This window comes from Myotis lucifugus, unplaced genomic scaffold (assembly GCF_000147115.1).
Source record: "Myotis lucifugus unplaced genomic scaffold, Myoluc2.0 scaffold_4, whole genome shotgun sequence".
In the NCBI taxonomy this organism is placed as follows: Eukaryota; Metazoa; Chordata; class Mammalia; order Chiroptera; family Vespertilionidae; genus Myotis; species Myotis lucifugus.
Genome location: NW_005871052.1, coordinates 22020947 through 22042969, shown reverse-complemented (window position 1 = coordinate 22042969; position 22023 = coordinate 22020947). Strand labels below are relative to the sequence as shown.

Genomic DNA, 22023 nt, shown 5'->3' with positions numbered 1-22023 from the left:
CCCATTCTTTCAAGGGCTCGGTCCCAATGGAGACTTCAGCCTGCGCTTAGCAAGCCCGAGGGGCACAGGCCCGGGTTGCGGGGCTAGGGGGGAGGCCTGCGCTGAAGCCCTCGCTCTGCAGGGAGTTTCAAGGCGGCTGCCAATGCCCGGATCCTGAAAGAAGCACTGTGAGTCGGAGCAGCGCTGCCTGGACCGGCTGATGGCCCGACGTGCTGAGACCCTACGTGCCGGCCTATCACGGGGACGTGGTGAAGGACGGCGAGCGCTACAACCAGATGGACGACCTGCTGGCCGACTTCGACTCGCCTTGCGTGATGGACTGCAAGATGGGCGTCAGGTGAGCCAGGCTCCTCCGCGCACGCGCCTCCAACCGCGCCAGGCCCCATGGCAGATACCAGACGGCATCCGGGCGCCCCGAGGCCTCGTGGGTGCGTGGGCGGGCCCCGGGGACTGGTTGGACGCCATCCCCACCCCAGCCATGTCCCATTACGTGCAGAGGGGACCCGGACCCTGGCTTTGACCCCGATGGCTCCTCCACTCGGGTGAGCTAGGGTGGGGCAGGAGCACTAGCTGGTGGGGCCGGGCTTGGTGCTCAGTGCCCCCAGGGAGGGGCAGAGGCAACTGCCCGTCCGGTCAGGGGGCTGCGGGGGTAGCATGGGGTGGCTTCTTGTTACATGAGCTTCGAGGGGAAGCTCTTCCCATCCCCCAGGGTGCTCCAGGCCCTGGGCCCAGCTCATTGGCTAAAAGGGTCACCTGGGCCCTTTTGCAGCATTGGGCCACCCCCTCCTCCCCAGGACGCAGGCTCCCCTGATGTCTGCCCAGGACATAAGCAGGAGAGGAGCTGAGAGGTGGGAGAGGAGGAGACTGGGCCGGAGCCTGGGTGTGAGGTCGGTTGAGATCATAAAATTAATCCTCTTTTTTAATCAGACCAACAAGCAACATATTTTGAATTCTAATTTTTTCAGAAAAAACAAAAATTTTCTTAAAGATAAATTTTTACTTTTTTAGGCATTTAGCTATCATAATTATACAATTTTTTCCCAATTCAATCCGAATCTTAAGACTTTTAGCTGGCAAGTCAAATATTCAGCATTTCTCAATCAGTAACATTTTTAAGAATAAATTGCAAAAATGCAAGACATAATCAACCAACAGATTTAATTCTGTCCTTTAGATTTTGTATGAAGCACACTTAGATCTTATTTAATTCAGTATTATGTCGCTTCAAGATACCTAGGTATAAACTCCAAGGTCTTAAATTTCACAGCAGATTTGGAAAACCACACTTGAGGCTGGCAAGGCAGGCCTGGCCCAGCCTTTGATTTTAAAACGACCATAATTTTTTCCTCTGGGGAAGGTCAAAAAACAAGCTTGTAGGTACATTGTTTCCTGCCCCTTGTTTGCCAGGGGAAGTTTCAAAATTGGCCTGGGGGAGGAAGGGGGGGGCTGTTTTCCCTGGAAGAACAAATGTAAATTGACCACATTCTTTAAGAATTTGCTACAGGCTGGAAGCATCTAGCCCCTTTTCTCATTAAAAATGTTTTGGCCAGCCTTTTCAATTAACAAAGGGCCGGTTTTTTACCGGGCTACTTAGATTTTTATAATTAGAGATTTTAATAATTTGAGATTCAAATTCAATTATTTTAATTTTTGTAACAGAGACAATTTTACTGATTTTCCTTTTAGAGGTCTTAAAGTTAGCCTTGGAACAGGCTTCATTAACATTATTATGGAAAAAACACCAATCTTGTTGCTAGAATTTCTACCTTGGGTCAAATTCGCCATTTTCCTTAGGAAATAATCAGTCTTGGGGTTTATTTTGTACATTTGTAAAGAGACTTTTAGCTTAAAACTCTATCTAAATGTCCAAAATCGGACAGTGCGCGCATTAGTTTCAAGCCAGGTTTTCTCTTTACACGTGAACAGAAATCCCAGACGCATTTTTTAAATTTTGTAAAACTTTTTAATTCCTTCTCGTAATTTTAAATGTGAATACTGGGGAGGAGGCGTCCATATAGGATCGTCATGTGCTCCCTTTTCCTTTCCATCACATCCTGCTTGGGGAAAGTTTTAGCAAATGACTTAGATGGCGTATTTTCCCCAAAGGCATGCTTAATAGAAAAAGACATTTCAAATTTTTTTTCTATTTCGCTTTCTGAAGCAATGGCTAGCAGCCAAGGTTATCTTAGCCAAAGTTTGGTTGTCATAAGATGTTCTCCGGTAATTTTTAAATAAAACATTAAGTAATCTCATTGTAGGAGAGCTTACAGCTCTGCCCTCTCCTGCCACCTTTGAATCTCTCCGAGCCAGAGAGAGATTTGGCAGCGGGGTTTCATTTCTTATTACAGATAGATTCCAACTACAAATTAAGATTTTAATTTGGACAAGAAAACACATTAAGATGACCATGGCACTATTCTTTTTCAGCCTGATCTAAAAGAGTACCTTTTTCAAGAAAAACAAAGGTTATGTTCTATAATAACATGCAAAAACTGTAAAAGGTTATCTTCTAAAATTTTAACACTTTAAACATGCAAATCAAAAGCCTATAATAAAGTTTCTTAGTTTTTAAAAGCCAAATATACCTTTTTAAAGCCGAATCTACTTTTTTAAAGCCAAATCCTGCCCCGTTTGTTAGCCTGGTTAAGAAAACGTTCCCAGGTACTTACAGACCCGGGCTTCTGTAGTTGATCCTGGGCATTGCGTGCGGTAGAATCCCCCTCACCTTTTTTCGGTGAGTTTTCCACACCTTTTCGGTGAAAACTTCCTTTTCTCGCTCCAGCGAGACCTGCACTTCCAGATTACCCGTCGGGCGCCAGATGTCGATTAACACTCCCTCCACGTTCTGCGTGGAGTAGGGTTCGGTATCTGAAAGAGGAGCCGCACACAAGTGAAAGAAAAAGACACAAGATAATTTTGCAATATTGGGGGACCAGGCGGGCAAGTCCCGAAGGACTTCCTCTCTGTGCTTAGGTCTCACCAAGCTTTTATTGATCTGGGATGCACTCATAGCATAGCCCTTAGGCAGGTGACCCCATTAACAGGCAGACTAGCCCATCAGCAAGGATTTACATAATAATAAATGGGAATTAAGGAAACTAAGGTGGGGATGCTTCAGCTATTATCACCTAAATTAACTGGGTGGTTCCTAGATTAACTGGGTGGTGCAGTTCTGACCTTTGCTAGGACTTCAAAGGTTACTAGCTTTTGGGGGTCTCTGTTTAAACTTAGCTAGTGAAGACAATGAATGGACTCCGGCAGAGACACCCTTGGGGACTGGAGAAGCCATGGCAAGGAGCCGGGGTGGCCTCTAGGACCTTAGGGGGTCTCTGTCCACAACCATGGTATTGAGATCCCTGGGCCTCTAGTCAGACAGTCCCCAGGATGGGTTCTGCCAGCATCCCAATGAGCGTGGGCCAGAAGGCTCCCGGCTCACTGCAGCCTTGCATAGCATGTGAGATCTGGAGCAGAGGGTCTGCTAAGCTGCCCCACTCTGACCACAGGAGCTGTGAGACCCAGGTCTGCTGTTGGCTGAGTCCACGGGGGTTTTACTGCCCCTGCTGCCCTCTGCCACCACCTCCTCTCTCATGCAGCACTGCTGTCTGCCTGCCCAGCTCCCATGTCCCTGCACTGCTCAGTGCCCCCCCCCATGTATTCCTGAGTGCACCTCACTTTCTGAAGTGCTGGCCTCACCCTCTCTGCCACTTACTCTCCACTTGTTCGCTCATTAGCCATAGAGCCTATGACCCATCCCCCTGGGGGTCAGTTTCCATCCTCTTGTAATGAAGGACCACACACATGGGCTGACAGCAGCGCACACTGATGGACTTGCAGTTCTTTTTTTTAATTAATTTTTTTTATTGAGATATAATTTACATGTAACATTGTATTAGTTTTAGGTATACAGCATGATGGTTTGATACATGTATATATTGCACAATGATTACAATACATCTAGTTAACACCCTTCGCCTCACAATTACAATTATTTTTCTTTTTTTTTGTACTTCAAAAAAAACATATATATATGGGGTTTTTTTGCGCATGCTGATGGACTTGCAGTTCTTTCGGTGGGGACACAGCCGTGGCACTGGATGTGGCAGGCACGTGTCTGCCCAGGGGCTCGGGAGAACCACTGGCTCCACGTTCAGCCTCTTCCTTCAGCAATAACAGCCGAGCCCCTCACACTTCCTCAGGTCCTCCTTCTGCCTCCCTCGGCCCCTGTGCGGGGACTCCCAAGATCACAGAGGCCCAGGGATTCAGCGCACTCTCCTGCCACCATTTAGTTTTGCGTGTCACCCTGTAACACCTAAGACGGGATGCCAGTTTTCCTGCCTTCACACATTGTGAGAGCTGTAAGTTCAAACAATGGTCTGAGGCCTCCCTGAGGCCTGGGGCTCACCCTCCAGGGGAGGTGCACCCTCAGGAGACCCTGAAACTCACAGAATGCTCACATCTAAGGGCTCTGCTCCCCGCAGGCTCCCCAGCACTGGGCATGCCCTGAAGATATATTTTAAGGGGGGACTTTAATGGTTCACAAACCACATCATAAAAATGACGGCTGGGTCCGTCTTCTTGTGAAAGTGTCTCCCAGTTTGGCCTTCACAGTTCACACCCTCTTATTCTCCTCTCACAACCTGAAGGGGTTGGAGGTGCAGCTGTGATGATGAGCTGAGCAGTGAGAGTGCTAGAGCCCCTCAGAGCTGGTGCCATGCCTGCAGGGCGGGGGTCGGGGGACAGCCACTGCGTCACAGCCCCCAGCAGCAGTCGTTTCATGGGCTCCGCTGGGTGACTCCCTGGTATGCATCAATGGTCTCAATGGGAGTCTCAAATTTCCCAATAAATCTCCAAACAAAATTAATTTTAATGGCTTTAATTAACCTTAATGGACTATTCCTATTAGTATCTGCTCCTTTTGTGAGGTTGTTGAGGAAATACTTAGAGAGGAACAAACCAACAGGCCAATGAGGGAAACGATTGGTCCAAAATCTTTTGAAATTAATTGCCTATGTGCTATCTACTCACATCAACTTCCATGTGCAGTGCGCACAATTCATCTGGAGCGGGGCAGGCGATCTGGAGGAAGCATGGGGAGAGCAGTAACCTCTGGTCACCCCTGGTGCTGCTGGCAATATCCTTTCTTCCTTGTGGAATGTCTAGGGAGGGGAAGCAGCTGCAGTGCCCAATGAGGCTGCATTTGTCCTTTGTTGATTTGTACATGATAGCCATTCTGACAGGTGTGAGGTGATACCTCATTGTTCTTTTAATTTGCATCTCTCTGTTGATTAGTGACTTTGAGCATTTTTTTCCTGTCTCTTGGCTTTCTGTTTGTCCACTTTGGTGTGTGTTTTTTTAAATTAAATCTTTATTATTGAAAGTATTATATGTTTCCTTTTCCCACATTGACCTCTTCTAGCCCCAGGCCCCATCACAGTCCTTTACCACACTATTGTCTGTGTCCACAGGTTATGCATATATACATACAAGTTCATTGGTCCATCTCTTCCCACCCACCCTCCCCTGCCTTCCTTCTGAGGTTCAACAGTCTGTTCATGCTTTTATAATTCTTGGTCTATTTTTGATCATCTGTTTACTTGGTTCATTAGATTCCACGTATGACTGAGATCATGTGATACTTGTCTTTCCCTGACTGGCTTATTTCACTTAGCATAATAATCTCCAGGTCCCTCCATGCTTTAGCTCTGTAAAATATGTCATTGGTATTTTAATAGGGATTGCATTCAATCCGTAGATTGCTTTGAGTAGTATAGACATTTTTTTTTTTTTACTGTACAACCCTCTTCAGTGCTGACAGCCCACAGGCAAGGAGGCTGGGCAATGGTTCGAGGCAGCAATTTACTCTGGCATGGGTACACTATGAGAAGCCCACGGAGAAGGGCCCACCATAAATCCATTACCATGCTCTAGACATTTTAATGATGTTAATTCTTCCAACCCATGAACATGGTATTTGCTTCCACTTGTTTGCATCTTCCTCTATTTCTTTTTTCAATGTCCTATAGTTCTCCAAGTACAGGTCTTTTACCTCCTTGGTTAAATTTATTCCTAGGTATTTTATTGTTGTTGCAATGGTAAATGTGATTGAGTTTTTTTTTTAGTTTCCCTTAATGAGAATTCATTATTGATGTATAAAGTACCATCAATTTCTGGATGTTGATTTTGTATCTTGCTACCTTGCTGAATTCATTTATTAAGTCTAGTAATTTCCTGGAAAATTTGTTAGGGTTTTCTACGTACAATATCATGTCATCTGAGAATAATGACAGTTTTACTTCCTCCTTTCCAATTTGGAACTCTTTTATCTCTTCCTTGTGTCTGATTGCCATGGCTAGAACTTCTAGTACCATATTGAATGTAAGAGGTGAAAGTGGATATCCTTGTCTTGTTCCTGTTCTTAAGGGAAACGATTTTAGTTTTTGCCCATTGAATATCATGTTGGCTGTAGGTTTCTCATATATGGCCTTAATTATGTTGTGGTATGATTCCACTTTACTGAGAGTTTTTATCAGAAAAGGGTGCCAGATTTTTCAAATGCTTTTTCTTTATCTATTGATACGACCATGTGATTTTTATCTTTCAGTTTGTTTATGTGATGTAACACATTCATTGATTTTCGAATATTGGACCAGCCTTGCATCCCCAGAATAAATCCCACTTGATCATGGTGTATGGTCTTTTTAATATATTGTTGGATCTGATTTGCAAATATTTTGTTGAGGATTTTAGTATCTGTGTTCATCAGGGATTGGCCTGTAATTTTGTTTCTTTGTAGTGTCTTTTTCTGATTTTGGAAATAGGATAATACGGGCTTCATAAAAAGAGCTTGGAAGTATTCCTTCCTCTTCAATTTTTGGGAATAGTCTGAAAATGATAGGTGTTAATTCTTTGAATATTTGGTAAAATTCTCCCTTAAATCGATCCGGTCCAGGACTTTTGTTTGCTGGAAGATTTTAAGTTATTGCTTTAATTCCGGCAGTTATTTTTGGGCTACTCAGGTTTCATGATTTTTCCTGATTGAGTTTTGGAAGATTGTATGTTTCTGGGAATATGTCCATTTTTCCAAATTTGTTCATTTTGTTGGCATATAGTTGTTATTAATACTGCTTACAATCCTTTGCATTTCTATGTTGTCCTTTGTTATACCACCTCTTTCATTTCTGATTTTGTTTATTTGGGTCCCCTCTCTTTGTTTCTTTATGAATCCCACTAAGGTTTCATCAATCTTGGTTATCTTTTCAAAGGACCCGCTCTTGGATTTATTGATTCTTTGTACTGTTTTTGTTGTTGTTGTTGTTTTATTCTATCATTTATTTCTGCTCCAATCTTTTTTTTTGCATTTTAAATCCTTTTTATTTTTTTATTTCTTTATTGCTTAAAGTATTACAAAGGGTATTACATATGTGTCCTTTTTTTTCCTCGCCCTTAACAATCCCCTGGCCTCCCCTACCCCCCAGTGTCTTATATCCATTGGTTATGCTTATATGCATGCATACAAGTCCTTCGGTTGATCTCTTACCCCCCTCCCTCCTGCCCTCCAAACCTCCCTGGCCTTCCTGCTGCAGTTTGACAATCTGTTTCAGGCAGCACTGCCTCTGTATCTATTATTGTTCATAAGTTTATAATGGTCTTTATTATCCATGAATGAGTGAGATCATGTGGTATTTTTCCTTCATTGACTGGCTTATTTCACTTAGCATAATGCTCTCCAGTTCCATCCATGCCATTGCAAATGGTAAGAGTTCCTTCTTTTTTACAGCAGCATAGTATTCCATCGTGTAGATGTACCACAGTTTTCTAATCCATTCATCTACTGATGGGCACTTAGGCTGTTTCCAGATCTTAGCTATGGTGAATTGTGCTGCTATGAACATATGGGTGCATATATCCTTTCTGATTGGTGTTTCTGGTTTCTTGGGATATATTCCTAGAAGTGGGATCACAGGGTCAAATGGGAGTTCCATTTTCAGTTTTTTGAGGAAACTCCATACTGTCTCCCAGAGTGGCTGCACCAGTCTGCATTCCCACCAGCAGTGCACAAGTGTTCCTTTTTCTCCACATCCTCTCCAGCACGTCGTTTGTTGATTTGTTGATGATAGTCAGTCTGACAGGTGTGAGATGGTACCTCATTGTTGTTTTGATTTGCATTTCTCGGATGATTAGTGACTTTGAGCATGTTTTCATATGTCTCTTGGCTTTCTGAATGTCCTCTTTTGAAAGGTGTCTATTTAGATCCTTTGCCCATTTTTTGATTGGATTGTTTATCTGCCTTTTGTTAAGTTGTATGAGTTCCCTATAAATTTTGGAGATTAAACCCTGATACGTTATAACATTGGCAAATATGTTCTCCCATGTAGTGGGTTTTCCTGTTGTTTTGTTGATGGTTTGTTTTGCTGTGCAGAAGCTTTTTATTTTGATGTAGTCCCATTTGTTCATTTTCTCTTTAGTTTCAAGTGCCCTAGGAGCTGTATCAGTGAAGAAATTGCTTCGGCATATGTCTGAGATTTTGTTACCTTTGGATTCTTCTAGAATTTTTATGGTTTCCTGTCGTACATTTAAGTCCTTTATCCATTTTGAGTTTATTTTTGTGTATGGTGTAAGTTGGTGGTCTAGTTTCATTTTCTTGCATATATCTGTCCAATTTTCCCAACACCATTTATTGAAGAGACTATCTTGGCTCAATTGTATGTTCTTGCCTCCTTTGTCAAATATTAATTGAGCATATTGGTTCGGGCCGATTTCTGGGCTCTCTATTCTATTCCATTGATCTATATGTCTGTTCTTGTGCCAGTACCAGGCAGTTTTGAGAACAGTGGCTTTGTAATACATCTTGATATCTGGTATTGAGATCCCAACTACTTTGTTCTTTCTCAGGATTGCTGCAGCTATTCGGGGTCTTTTTTAATTCCAAATGAATTTTTGGAGAGTTCGTTCTAGATCTGTGAAGTATGCCGTTGGTATTTTAATGGGAAGTGTGTTGAATTTATAGATTGCTTTGGGTAGTATGGACATTTTAATGATGTTGATTCTACCAATCCATGAACACGGTATGTTCTTCCATCTGTTTATGTCTTCCTCTATCTCTTTTTTCAACGTCCTGTAGTTTTCTGAGTAGAGGTCTTTTACCTCTTTAGTTAAGTTTATTCCTAGGTAGCTTAATTTTTTTGGTGCGATGGTAAATGGGATTGTTTTTCTAATCTCTCTTTCTGAAAGTTCACTATTGGTGTATAGAAATGCCTCAGATTTCTTGGGGTTAATTTTGTATCCTGCTACATTGCCAAATTCATGTATTAAGTCTAGTAGTTTTTTGATGGAGTCTCTAGGGTTTTGTATGTATAATATCATGTCATCTGCAAATAAGGACAGTTTTACTTCCTCTTTTCCAATTTGGATGCCTTTTATTTCTTCTTCTTGTCTAATTGCAATGGCTAATACTTCCAGTACTATGTTGAACAGGAGTGGTGAGAGTGGGCATCCCTGTCTTGTTCCTGTTCTTAGGGGAAATGGTGTTAGTTTTTGTCCATTGAGTATGATGTTGGCTGTGGGCCTGTCATATATGGCTTTTATTATGTTGAGGGATGATCCTTCTACTCCCACCTTGTTGAGAGTTTTTATCAAAAATGGGTGTTGGATTTTGTTAAATGTTTTTTCTGCATCAATTGATATGACCATGTGGTTTTTTTCTTTCAATTTGTTTATGTGATGTATCACGTTTATTGATTTACGGATGTTGTACCATCCTTGCATCCCTGGGATAAATCCTACTTGGTCATGGTGTATGATCCTTCTGATGTACTACTGGATCTGATTTGCTAAGATTTTGTTGAGGATTTTGGCATCTATGTTCATGAGGGATATTGGCCTGTAATTCTCTTTCATTGTGTTGTCTTTACCTGGTTTTGGAATTAGGGTGATGCTAGCTTCATAGAATGTGTTTGGAAGTGTTCCTTCCTCTTGAACTTTTTGTAGTAATCTGAGGAGGATAGGTTTTAGTTCTTCCTTGAAAGTTTGGTAAAACTCCCCTGAGAAGCCGTCTGGTCCTGGGCTTTTGTTTGTTGGAAGCTTTTTGATAACTGCTTCAATTTCTTCCATAGTTATTGGCCTATTGAGATTTTTAGATTCTTCCTGATTGAGTTTTGGAATGTTGTATTTTTCTAGGAATTTGTCCATTTCTTCCAGGTTGTCTAGTTTGTTGGAGTAGAGCTATCCATAGTATTTTTAACAATCATTTGTATTTCTGTGGGGTCTGTTGTTATTTCACCTCTATCGTTTTTGTTTATTTATTTTGTTTATTTATAAAATAAAGAGAAAATAAAATGGCACTTTAAAAAATGGTAAAATGGTAGCAGTAATAATACTGGTTAAAAATAAAAATGTAGTAATTAAAAGGGTAAAATCAGGTGATGGAAAAAGAAGGAAAAAAATCGTTTCTTAGTTAAAAGGTGAAAAAAGAAAAAAATTTTGCAGTAGTGAAGGTCCTTCGGTTCTTCTACTCTTCAGTCTGGCTCGCCTTAGTCCTGCCAGGTATTCAGGAGAGTGTTGAATTTCCCTGCGATACACTGTTCCTCCGTGTTGTAAACCACAGTCCTGATTTAAAGCAGGCCGTATTTGTGTCCCAGACTGCCTTAATTTGTGTTTACCTAAGAGTCAGTTTGTGGCTCAGCCTCTAGGTGGCAGTGTTTTGGGGTTGGCCTCTGAGGCTATACCGCTTCTCTATCCAGTAGCAAGGGTTTATTTTCTCTATTGCACTTAAAACTGGTTTGGGGTGGTCAACTGCCCAGAGCTGGTTCTTTAATCATTACCCTGCTCTGTGTTGTTGCTGGGACTGAAAGTCCCTCTATAGGCCAGACCCTGTTAACTCCCAGGGACTAATCAGATTATTTTAATCCTTCATCTCGTTCAGGGTGGGATCTGAGTGTGGCTGTGCTCCTTGCCTGGGGGCTGGGGGGAGGAATCCCACCCTCTGGAGAGAATGGCTGCCCCAGTCCTGGGCCCAGGGGTGTCTCAGCACTCAATTCGCTGCCACCTCTCCTGGCCCCCCCTCTCTCCTCAGCCTCTCCCCAGATTCCACTAGTCCGCACCTTCTCCCTCTCTTCAGCACAGGTGAGTGTCTGTATCCGAAATGTCCCATGAACAGGGTTCAGTGAAAACAAACAAACGCCGGCCGCGGAAACAGGGAAGGCTGAGATTCTGTAAGCTCCTCTCTTACCGGCACTGCATGGTCTGGTCAGCTCTTCAGGCTGCCCCCTTAGGCTCAGTCCTCCATAATCACAGAACCCAAATCTCAAATCCCCCAGCGCCAGCAATCCGAGGATCTCCTTTCCCCAGTCAGGGGCTGTGCCTGTCCCAAGAGACGCGGCTGTCTGCCACATGGTCTCCCTCTGACCCTCTGGGTTCAGAGGTCTGGCAAACTTTCCTGCCCAGATCCCTGGTTTTTTACCTTTCCAGGGGAGCTCTGCCCTTCCAGGCTGCAAACCGTCTCACCAGCTGAGTAATTTCGCCAATTCAGGGTGGGTGTTATTAGTTTCAGCTACTTACTCCATTTGCTCTGGGACAAGACCTGGGACACGTCTGCCTATATCGCCGCCATATTCCTTAAAATCCTGCTCCAATCTTTATTATTTCCTTCCTTCTACTTCCTCTGAGATTCTGAGATTTTCTTGCTGTTCTCTTTCTAATTCATTTAGTTGTAGGGTTAGATAGTGTATTAGTCCTTTTTATTATTTATTGAGGTAGGCCTGCAGTGCCCTGAACTTCCTCCTCAGGACTGCTTTCTCCATGTCCCATAGCTGGTTGTGTGTTCATTTTCATTTGTTTTTAGGAAGTTTTTAATTTCTTGCTTGATCTCATTGGTAATCCATTCATTCTTTAATAACATGTGATGTAGCCTCCATATATTTGAATGTTGTTGAGTTTTTATTATTGTAGTTGATTTCTAAATTCATGCCATTGTGATCTGAGAAGATGCTTGGTATTATGTCAATTTTCTTGAATTTGTATTGTTTCATGCCCTAACATGTAGTCTATCTTTGAGAATGTTCCATGTTCATTTGAGAAGAATGTATATTCTGTTGCTTTGGGGTGAATTGTTCTGTAAATATCACATATTTCCATCTGATCTAGTGTGTCATTTAAGTCCTCTGTTTTCTTGTTAATTTTTTGTTAGGAAGATCTATCCAGTGATGTCAGTGGTGTGTAAATTTTCCCTACTATAACTGTACCTGGGTGCTACTATGTTGGGTGTACGTGTGTTTACAAGTGTTATATTTTCTTGTTGAATCATTCCTCTTAGTATTATGAAGTGGCCTTCTTTGCCTTTGTTTTGAAGTCTATTTTGTCTGATATGAGTATTGCTACTCTAGCTTTTTTTTTCCCCTTTCCATTTACATAGAATATATTTTTCCATCCCTTCACTCTCAGTCTGTTTGTATCTTTTGTTCTGAGGTGGGTCTCTTGTAGACAGCATATATATGGGTCATGTTTTCTTATCCTTTCAGTCACCTTATATCTTTTGCCTGAAGAATTTAATCCATTTACATTTAAGGTTATTATTGATAGATGTTTATTTATTGCCATTTTTATTTATTTCATGCCTATGATCCTATCTCTCTTCTTTCCATCATCTTAAAGAAATCCCTTTAATATTTCGTGCATTGCATTTTTTTAACCTTTTTTTGGGGGGTAGGGGTCTAGAAAGCTTTTTATTTCACCTTAAATGTAAAATGATAGCCTCACTGTATAGAGTAGTTTTCCAGTTAAGCCCCTGCTTTTCATTACTTTGAGTACTATATGCCACTCCCCTCTGGCCTGAAGTGTTTCTATTGAGAAGTCAGCTGATGTTAAAATGGGACCTCTTCTGTCTCTCTCTTGGTGCCTTTAAGATTATTTCTTTGTCTTTAACATTTTCCATTTATATTATGATGTGTCTGGGTGTGGGTCTCTTTGTGTTCATCTTGATTGAGACTCTCTGTGCCTCCTGAACATGTGTGACATTTTCCTTCACGAGGTCAAAAAGGGACCCAAGCTGCTGTTTCTGACTAATTAAATCATGCAAAGTCTCAAAGACTTAGTCATTATTTTTTTCTTTTCTTTGCATATATTAAAATCAGTTTCAAAATTGACTGTGTTTATTTTTTTATTTTTTTAAATGTCTTTATTAAGTTATTACATATGTGTCCTTAACCCCCCATGGCCCCCTACCCTTCCACTCATGCCCTCACCCCCTGTTGTCTGTGTCCATTGGTTAGGCTTATATATATGAATATAAGTCTTTTGCTTGATCTCTCCACCTTACCCCCACCATCCCCTACCTTCCCTCTAAGGTTTGACAGTCTGATCCATGTCTCTTTGTCTCTGGATCTGTTTTTATTCCTCAGTTTATGTTCATTATATTCCATAAATGAGTGAGATCATGTGATATTTATCTTTCTCTGACTGGCTTATTTTACTTAGCATGATGCTCTCCAGTTCCATCCATGCTGTTGCAAATGGTAAGAATACCTTCTTTTTTACTGCAGCATAGTATTCCATTGTGTAGATGTACCACAGTTTTCTAATCCACTCATCTGCTGATGGGTACTTAGGCTGTTTCAAAATCTTAGCCATGGTGAATTGTGCCACTATGAACATAGGGGTGCATATATCCTTTCTGATTGGTGTTTCTAGTTTCTTGGGATATATTCCTAGAAGTGGGATCACTGGATCAAAGGGGAGTTCCATTTTTAGTTTTTTGAGGAAACCCCATACTGTTCTCCCCAGTGGCTGCACCAGTCTGCATTCCCACCAGCATTGCACGAGGGTTCCTTTCTCTCCGCATCCTCACCAGCACTTGTTGTTTGTTGATTTGTCGATGATAGCCATTCTGACAGGTGTGAGATGGTACTGCATTGTCGTTTTGATTTGCATCTCTTGGATAATTAGTGACTTTGAGCATGTTTTCATTTGTCTCTTGGCCTTCCTTCTGTCTTCTTTCAAAAAGTATCTATTTAGGTCCATTGCCCATTTTTTGATTGAGTTGTTTATCTTCCTTTTGTTAAGTTGTATGAGTTTCTCTAAATGTTAGAGATTAAACCCTTATTGGTGATAACATTGTCAAATATGTTTTCCCTTGCAGTGGGCTTTCTTATTTTGTTGAAGGTTTCTGTAGCTGTGCAAAGGTTTTTTATTTTGATATAGTCCTATTTGTTTATTTTCTTTTTGGTTTCCATTGCTCCAGGAGCAGAATCAGTAAAGAAATTCCTTCAGCATATGTCTGAGATTTTGCTGCCTGTGGATTCCTCTAGTATTTTTATGGTTTCCCATCTTATGTTTAAGCCTTTTATCCATTTTGAGTTTATTTTTGCTTATGGTGTAAGTTGGTGATCTAGTTTCGTTTTTTTCATGTATCTGTCCAGTTATCCCAACACCATTTATTGAAGAGACTGCCCTGATTAAAAACATCCTGGAAACTAATGACAATAAAAACACAACAATCCAAAATCTATGGGACGCAATGAAAGCAGTCCTGAAAGGGAAGTTTAGAGCTCTACAGGCCTACATAAAAAAAAAAATGGTAGTAAATCATCTAACTCTACAACTTAAAGAATTAGAAAGAGAGCAATAAAAAAAGCCCAGAGTGAGCAGAAGGAAGGAGATAATAAAGATCAGAGCAGAAAGTAATGACATAGAGAAAAAAAAAACAATACAAAAGATCAATGAAAACAAGAACTGGTTTTTTGAAAGGATAAACGAGATTGATGAACCTGTAGCCAGGCTCACCAAGAAGCAAAGAGAGAGGACCCAAATAAACAAAATCAGAAACAATAGAGGCGAAATAACAACAGACCCCTCAGAAATACAAAGGATTGTTAAAAAATTACTATGAACAGCTCTATTCTAACAATTAGACAACATGGAGGAAACGGACATATTACTAGAAAAATACAATCTTCCAAAACTCAATCAGGAAGAATCTAAAAATCTCAATAGGCCGATAACTGTGGAAGAATTTGAAGCAGTCATCAAAAAGATGCCAGCAAACAAAAGCTCGAGGCCAGACAGCTTCACAAGGGAGTTTTACCAAACATTCAAGGAAGAACTAAAATCTATCCTCCTCAGATTATTCCAAAAAATTCAAGAGAAAGGAACACTTCCAAGCTCATTCTATGAAGCCAACATCAACCTAATACCAAAACCAGATAAAGACACACAATGAACAAGAATTACAGGCCAATATCCCTCATCAACACAGATGCCAAAATCCTCAACAAAATTCTAGCAAATTGGATCCAACAGTACATCAGAAAGATCATATACCATGACAAAGTTGGATTTATCTTGGGGATGCAAGGATGGTACAATATCTGAAAATCAATAAACGTGATACATCACATAGAAAAATTGAGAGATAAAAATCACATAGTCATATCAATTGATGCAGAAAAGCATTTGACAAAATCCAACATCCTTTCTTGATAAACAGTCTCAGCAAGGTGGGAATAGAAGGATCATACCTCAACATAATAAAAGCCATATATGACAGGCCCACAGCCAACATCATACTCAATGGACAAAAACTAAATCCATTTCCCCTAAGACCAGGAACAAGACTGGGATGCCCACTCTCACCATTCCTGTTCGACATAGTACTGAAAGTACTAGCCATTGTGATTAGACAAGAAGAAGAAATAAAAGGCATCCAAATTGGAAAAGAAGTAAAACTCTCCTTATTTGCAGATGACATGATACTGTACATAGAAAACCCTAAAGAATCCATCAAAAAATCATTAGACTTAATAAATGAATTTGGCAATGTAGCAGGATACAAAATTACCGCCAAGAAATCTATGGCATTTTTATATACCAATAGTGAACTTATAGAAAGAGAGACTAAAAAAGCAATCCCATTTATCATCACACCAAAACAATTAAGATACCTAGGAATAAACTTAACTAAGGAGGTAAAAGACCTATACACATAAATCTGTAGGACACTGAAAAAATGATGGAGGAAGACATAAACAGATGGAATAACATACTGTGTTCATGGATTGGTAGAATCAACATCATTAAAATGTCCACACTACCCAAAGCAATCTTTAGATTCAATGCACTCCCCATTAAAATACCAACAGCATATTTCACAAACCTAGAACAAACTCTCCAAAAATTCATCTGGAATAAAAAAAGACTCCAAATAGCTATAGCGATCCTGAGAAAGAAGAAAAAATTAGGTGGGAACTCAATAACAGATATCAAGCTGTATTACAAAGCCACTGTTCTCAAAACTGCCTGGTACTGGCACGAGAACAGACATATAAATCAATGAAATAGAATAGACAACCCAGAAATCAACCCAAACCACTATGCTCAATTAATATTTGGCAAGGGAGTCATTATTTCTTTAAATAGGTTCTCTGTTCCTTGCTCACCCTCTTCGCCTTCTGGTATTACTATAATGTGGATGGTGTTGTTTCATGTTGTCCCATAGCTCCCTTAAGCTATCTTCCTGCTTTTTAATTCTTTTTTTTCTTTTTGCTGTTCTGGTTGAGTATTTATTTCTACCTTTCTTCCAAATTGCTGATTCAATCTTCTGCTTCAACCAATCTACTTTTACTACCTTCCATTGTGTTCTTGATATCAGATATATTATCCTTTATTTTTGTCTGGTTCTTGTTCATAGCCTCTATTAGCCTTTTCATGGTGTTGTAAGTTCCACTAAGTTCCTTAAACATCTTATAACCATTACTTTGAACTCTGTGTCTGATAAGTTGATTGCCTCTATCTCATTTAGTTCTTTTTCTGAATATTTCTCTTTTCTCTCATTTGGAGGATATTTCTTTGTCTCACCATTTTAGCTGTCTCTTTGTATTTGCTCCTATGTATTAGATAGAACTACTATATCTCCCAGACTTTGTGGGATGGCCTATGTAGAAAGTAGCATGAGGGATTCAGTGGTGTAGTCTCTTTGTTCACCTGACATGGATGCTCTAGGAATGCCCCTTATGTGCATTGTTTGAACTCTCCTGTTGTAATTTGGACTTGATTGTTGATGTCCCGTTCTTGGAGGGATCTCCCCACCAAGTTGCACCAGTGAAGTTCAATGGCAATGTCTTTGGTCAGCTATCATACAAGTATTTTGTGTCTGCTAATTTGGGTGCTGACTGGATTTGATTCTGATGTTGTTGAATCTGATCTCTTGTTGTGTCTATCCTGGGTCTCCTTGGAGATTCTCTAGTGCAGGTAAATGTGAGTCACTGTCCCTTTTTTGCCCTTGGCAACCTGATTGAGTTTGAATTCCCTAGTTGTTCAGTGGTTGGGAACTCCATAACTCAGAGGCTGAGTCTGCCTTGAGACTCATGGATTAATTGTCCCTGTCCCTTCCCCCATGGAGTTGGTCCCACAGGTGTCAGCTGCAGATACTTGGGTCCTGCAGGCTTTTGCATTGCTAAGCAGTCCATGATGGTGTCTGTAGTGGGGACCCAAGCTTCTATTTCTGACTAATGAAATCATGCAAATACTCAAAGCCTCCAGTGACTGTCTCTGTCTGGAGACTGATTGGATTCCTTCTGGAGTAGCCTGAAGCAATTGTCCACAGTTTTGGTGAGAGGTTTTCCAACATGTCTAGGCAATTGCTTCTGCCTTGAGGCTTTGTCTCTTAGTGGGCCTCAGAAACTCCACAGGGTGGGGCAAGGGGTTTTCCAATAAGTTAGATCAACTGTCTTCCCCCCATGCAAATACTGCCTGTATAGCAAAGGTCTGCCTGAGATAGATGACTTCTGCAGAATGAAGAAATGACTCAGCACAGGAAAATGGGGTGTTGAGGTCTAACCCAAGAGCCAACACTGGCTTCTTCTCACACAGCTCCAGTCCACTCTGCCTTCCCTGTGCTGGAGCCCAAGGTGAATAGTTGCACAGGGGATTTTGTGCATTGGCCCTTTAAGAGGTTGCCTGCATTTCCAGCCATCTCTCCCTGGAAGACAGCAATCCTGCTGCTTTCTCACACAGGTGTTATATGGGAACCTTTCTTAGTTTTGGTGCTCTGGCTTAGAGAGCCCAGTTTTTGATTAGACCCTAGAGCAGTGATGGCGAACCTTTTGAGCTTGGCATGTCAGCATTTTGAAAAACCCTAACTTAACTCTGGTGCCGTGTCACATATAGAAATTTTTTGATATTTGCAACCATAGTAAAACAAAGACTTACATTTTTGATATTTATTTTATATATTTAAATGCCATTTAACAAAGAAAAATCAACCAAAAAAAATGAGTTCACGTGTCACCTCTAACACGCATGTCATAGGTTCGCCATCACTGCCCTAGAGTTTGCAGTGGGAACCCTACACATCCAAGATATCCATCCGGATCTTCAGTTACTCTCTGTGGGAGCCAAGCCAGGCCTTTCACCCCTCTGCAATTCCTACCAGTACCTATGCAGTCTCTACTTTCCCTTATTGGTTATCAGGGTTCACTCTAGCTAGTTTTTCCTGTATTTTTGTTGTATTTCCAGTTTGGTCCAGGGAGTATGTCAGTGTAGTTTCTACATATCTGTCACCATTTTTAATCTCTGTTATAAACTCTGTAGATCCACTGTGGAGAAGTGTTTAATTAAGATATTTGCCATTTTTTTGTTGGACTGTTGGTATTCCTTTTTTTAAGTTGTATGAGTTCCTTACATATTTTGGAGATTAACCCCTTATAGGATGTATCATTGACAATTATTTTTTTCCCATACAGTGGGCTACCTTTTCTTTTAGTTGATGGTTTCTTTGGCTGTACAGAAGCTTTTTATTTTGATGTAGTCACATTTGTTTATTTTCTCCTTAATTTCACTTGCCCTAGGAGATGTATTGGTAAGCATATTGCTATGAGAGATGTCTGAGATTTTGCTACGTGTGGTTTCTTCTAAGATTTTTATGGTTTCCCATCTTTCATTTAAGACTTTTATTAATTTTGAGAGGAACACATCTATTGGTTGCCTCCTGCAAAAGCCTTGACCTGGGCCCAGGCTGGGGAGGAGCCTGCAACCAAGGTCAGTGCTCTTGACCGGAATTGAACCTGGGACCCTGTGGTCTGCAGGCTGACCCTCTATCCACTGTACCAAACTAGCTATGGCTATTTCTAATTCTTTAATTTGTATGTTAAATGTCTTATTAAAAGTTTTTCTTGTTTTTTGAGGTAGGCCTCTAATGCTATGAACTTCCCTCTCAGTAGTGATTTCACTGCGTCCCATAGATTTGGGTTGTTGCATGTTCATTTTTATTTGTTTCCAGGGTGTTTTTTTATTTCTTCCTTGATCTCCTTGGTAAACCATTCATTGTTTAATAGCATGTTATTTAGCTTCCATGTGTTTGAATGTTTTTATTTTAGTTGATTTCTAATGTAATGCTATTGTGATTTCAGAAGATGCTTGATCTGATTTCAATCTTCTTGAACTTGCAGACTTAGTTTTTGTCCTAACGTGTGGTCTATCTTTGAAAATACCCCATGTGTACTTGAGGAGAAAGTATATTCTGTAGCTTTGTGGTGATATTTGCTGTAAATGTTAAAATTCTCTTATTTATTGTGTCATTTAGAATAGCTATATCTTTGTTGATATTTTGTCTAGAAGATATATCTAGTGATGTCAGTGGGGTATTAAAATCCCTTGTGATTGTATTGCTGTTGATCTCTCCATTAAAATCCTCTAGAATATATATATATATATATATTTGGATATGACTTTATTGGGTGCATATATGTTTACCAGAGTTATATTCTCTTGTTGTATGAATCCCTTTAGTATTAAGAATTTGCTTTTATTATCTCTTGTTATTTCCTTCACTTTAAATTCTATTTTGTCAGATATGAGTATTGCCAGGACATTTTTCCCCACACTTCACTTTCATTCTTTTTGAGTCTTTGGTCTGAGGTGGGTCTCTTTTGTAGGCAGCATATATGTGGGTCATGTTTTCTTATCAATTCAGCTACCTCATGTATTTTGATTGGAGTATGTAAGCCTTTTACATTTAAGGTTATTATTGATAGGTACTTATTTATTGCCATTCTTATTATTTATGCCTGTTCTTCTTTTTCTCTGTTTCTTCTTCCTTTACCATATCTTGCAGTGCTGGTTTAGTGGCAATAAACTCTTTTAGTCTTTTTTTGTCTTTGAAGGTCTTTATTTCACCTTTGATTTTGAATAATAGCATTGCTGGATAGATTATTCTTGCCTTCGATGCCTTGGTTTTCATAACTTTGTATACTTCATGCCATTCCCTTTTGGCCTGAAGTGTTCCTATTGAGAAGTCAGCTGACAGTCTAATGGGAGCTCCCTTGAGGTAACTTTTTGTCTCCCTCTTGCATGCTTTAATATTCTTTCTTTGGAATTTTTTTGAGGGGGAACCAAGATTACAGCCTAGGTAAACACTGGTACTTGCTGCCTCCCACAACCACATCAAAATTACAACTAAAATATAATACAACCATCATTTAGAACTGCCTGTAATCTGGCTGAATGGAAGTCCTACAACTAGAGAAGTAAAGAATAAAGCAATTTGAGACTGATAGGAGAGATAGAGGCATGGAATGGGCTAGTCCGACACCCACATGTGGCATTTCTTTATTTGGGATGGATATCTACAAGGCTTCCTGTAAGAAGCAGGAGGTACCAGCTGCAAATCAGACCCCCACCCAGGGTTTCAGACATGAGAAGAGAAGTCCCCATAACTTTGGGCTGTAAAAACCAGCAGGGATTGTGGTTGAGTGGCATGGAGGCTGCTGGAGTCCCAGATGTTCCTATTAAAGGGCCCGCACACGACTTTATATTGGTCCCACTTCCTGTGAGCTCCTCTCTGCGTGATGGCTTTCGGGGAATCCAGGGACATACAGGGATGAACTGGACTAGGTGGCAAGGATGAACTGGACTAGCTTTAGACCATACAGATTACCCAACACATCTGCAAAAACTCGGGGATGGCTTTCTCCCAGACAGGAGTGCTCACAGGGGTCATTGTTCCTATGCTGGGACTTCCCTAGTTGCAGAGCTGACTGGCAGCCATATATAAGTTTCCATCAGCATGGCCCATACTGTTAGCATTCCACTGGTGATTCCCTGAGACCTGGCCCCATCTAATTTACAGCTCCACCGAAGCTGTTTGCAGCTCCTTTACCATGTGAATGGCCTCTCCTGGCTCAGGCTTCACATTTTTCTAAAACCTCTTAAACAAGCAGCAGCTGGAGTCAGCATGCCCCAAACCTATCAATAAAAGGCCCAAGATCTGGCACTAGCACCAAACTGCCTTCCTTCACAGTTGGGACTCGTGGGCACTTCCTAGTCTAATACAAATAGCAGCCATATGCAGATCTCTCTGTAGCCCCTTCCAGGTGTGCCCAGGCAGTGGCTGACTTTGCACCTCCCAGGAGGCTCCAGAGGCAGTGCACTCAGTGGACAGCTTCAGATCATACCGAATTACACATCTACACATCCACAAGTGACATACTCAAGGGGCAGACTCAGTGAACTCGAAAGTCTGAAGTAAGTCCTGTTTTATAGGAGTTTCTTCTGCATAGCAGCTCTTCCATGGTAGATGCAGCTGGTCCTCACAGCGAATTGGCCTGGTGGCCAATTCCTCCCAATGATGCCAACAGCAATAAGGCTCAACTTTCTGAAGACTCTATACACAGCCTACACAGTGGCACACCTAGAGTGCCCAGCTCAGTTGACTAGGGAGGCTTTGCCACTGGGTCTTACAGGATACCTGTTACACAAGAGCAATCTAAAATTCCAGGAAAAATAACAGCTCCACTTAATACATAGAAACAAACACAGGGAAGCAGCCAAAATGCAGAGAAAAAGAAACATGTTACAAATGAAAGAAATGGAAGCAAGCAAGCTACTTGATACAGAGTTCAAAACAATGGTTATAAGGCTACTCAAGGATCTTAATGAGAGCTTCAAGAACTCAAAGAGAGCTTCAAGGGACTTAGTGAGAATTTCAAGGATCTTAGTGACAATATCAAAGACATAAAATAAGACCAGTCAAAAATT

The 22023-nt window shown here is 40.9% G+C and overlaps 1 non-coding gene and 1 pseudogene across 1 annotated transcript; one reads left to right on the top strand and one right to left on the bottom strand.

Annotated features, from left to right (window-relative positions):
- Nucleotides 1–199: 199 nt before the first annotated feature.
- The window catches only part of LOC102436407, an 84077-nt pseudogene continuing 62253 nt past the window's right edge, over nt 200–22023 (top strand).
- On the bottom strand, nt 5787–5923 carry LOC111823057. The gene has a single exon (XR_002826046.1). It is a non-coding gene; the product is annotated as a small nucleolar RNA SNORA42/SNORA80 family (small nucleolar RNA).